The following is a 2,012-nucleotide window of genomic DNA, read 5'->3' on the forward strand; positions in this document are numbered from 1 at the left end:
CAATATGTTCTTGTGACCTGTGTAAGTCACATAGAAGTCTGCATCACATGACTCTAAGTCACATGGAACAGGGAGGAGTGGGGCAGGAGGGTTGGAACAGGAAGTTAATCAGAGAGCGTTCACAACTGAGAGAGAGAGGGAAAGCAGGCTGGCTGGCTAACATGAGAGAGCTTGTTTGTGTTTCGTTTTGTTTTTTTAAATGAAGAAGTATTTATTAAGGAGCTTACTACATACCTGGTACTGTGCTAAACACTTCAGATACAAAGAAAGGCAAAGGATGGTTTCTGTCTTCAAATGAACTCACAATCTAATAGAAGAATATGCAAACAACTATGTTCAAATAAAACATATACAAGGATAAATGAAGGGGAGGGAGGATAATCTCAGAGGGAAGGCACAAACATGAACTTATACCTATTTCTATTAAAAGAATATTTTAATAATAAAAATCCAGGAAGACAAGTAGCTTTAACTATCTTAACCACAGTTTTAGCCAAAATCCTAGTTTTAAAGCAGAAAGGCATCAAATCCCACAGATCTGCCTTTCTCATTACATGTTTTTTCACACCTTTTTCTTCAGTTGATACTAGCTTTCATCTTATTGTTTAGATCAGGATTCTCAAGCTTATAGTCTTTCTATATATAGTCCAGTAGTGTCTTAACCTGGAGCCAGCCAGCAACATCTAAAGAGGATAGTGACCCTCTGCATGTAAGATATGCCTTCAATCATTATAAACGAACCAATCAGACCAGTCATATAACAAAGATACTAAAAAGGAACGAAAACAAACCAGTGGTAAAGAGCCCTGGAAACAATATGTTTTAGAGGCAAGAAATTAACTGCCCAGATTACGACTGGAATATAGGCACCTCACTGGGTTCTAAGAATTGTGTTTGAGCATCACTAGCTGGCCAACAATCATAGTTCTCTTCTGGCTTGCTGTGGGTCAGCTACATGTTCATGGAGTAATTTGGGAAATGTTCCAGAGCGTGGAAGGCATTAAAACTTATAGTCTGTGGTTTCATAGAATAGACATCACTAGTATTATTTCGAAAGGTAGCCCCCAAGTTACCAACAGGGTAGGGGTCCAGAAACATCTGGTGGTGATAGGCACCCTCTCCATCATTCAGGAATTGGGCTATTCCAAGTCTGGTTGCTCTATAATGGAAGGTTTCCAGAAGGATTCCTCATATAGTCCTGGTGAAATGGAGAGCAGAAGCTTATGTACTCCCCAGTAGATGGTCCATTCTGAACCATACTCATACTATTGCCATTCTTGGACCACATGATACCTTTCTGCCATCTCTTTGACTTCATTCTCTGGTTCTGAAACTGGGTCCTGACCTGTTTGTTAGTAAGGTTCAAATTCTCAGCCACATTTCAGACCTGTTGCGGACTGAGGTATTTTTTGCTCCACAAATCTACTGCTGAGTCCCTTTAGTTGAGCCTGAGAAAACATAGTCCTCCTCTTAGGTTTTTTGACCAGACTCTGATCTTCTTTTCCCTGATGGATCTTGGGCTTGTTCTAGGAGGAAAGGTTATTTGAAGTTGGGCTAGTGGCAGTCAGGAATATCTTGAATAAACATATCCATGGATGAAGGAGGAGCAGGAGAAATTGCTGTGTTTGGCTGGAGCTTTTCCAGACTTTGGAAATTAGAGTAAAGGCTTGGGAAGGTAAATGGTTCCGGCTGGGATGTAGAGATTCAGGTGTTGTAAGGACAGCTGGCATCCCCTTTGGGCCAGCAGGACTGGCATGGCTAGGAATGAGAACAGGACGTTATGTTTTAAGAAAGATGTTTTATGAATGGGGTCCACCCTGAGCAGTAGCAATAAGTCCAGGAGCAAAAGCCTTGACCATACACTAGGCAAAGTGCATAGCAAAGTGTAAAACACTCTACAAATTCAAAGTAGTCTTTCAGTTAAAAACTGGAAAAGAGACTCAAAAATGACCAAGGCAGTGGCTGACCTAGGAATACCGACCTAAACAGGAGGGTGTATTTGTTTTTTTTTA

General features: G+C 40.9%; 1 pseudogene; it reads right to left on the reverse strand.

Moving 5' to 3' along the window:
• Positions 1-849: 849 nt before the first annotated feature.
• Positions 850-1,782, reverse strand: LOC140532009 (putative homeobox protein NANOG2; annotated as a pseudogene).
• Between the last annotated feature and the right edge of the window lie 230 nt (positions 1,783-2,012).

The sequence above is a fragment of the Notamacropus eugenii genome, chromosome 3 (genome assembly GCF_028372415.1).
Source record: "Notamacropus eugenii isolate mMacEug1 chromosome 3, mMacEug1.pri_v2, whole genome shotgun sequence".
NCBI lineage: Eukaryota > Metazoa > Chordata > Mammalia > Diprotodontia > Macropodidae > Notamacropus > Notamacropus eugenii.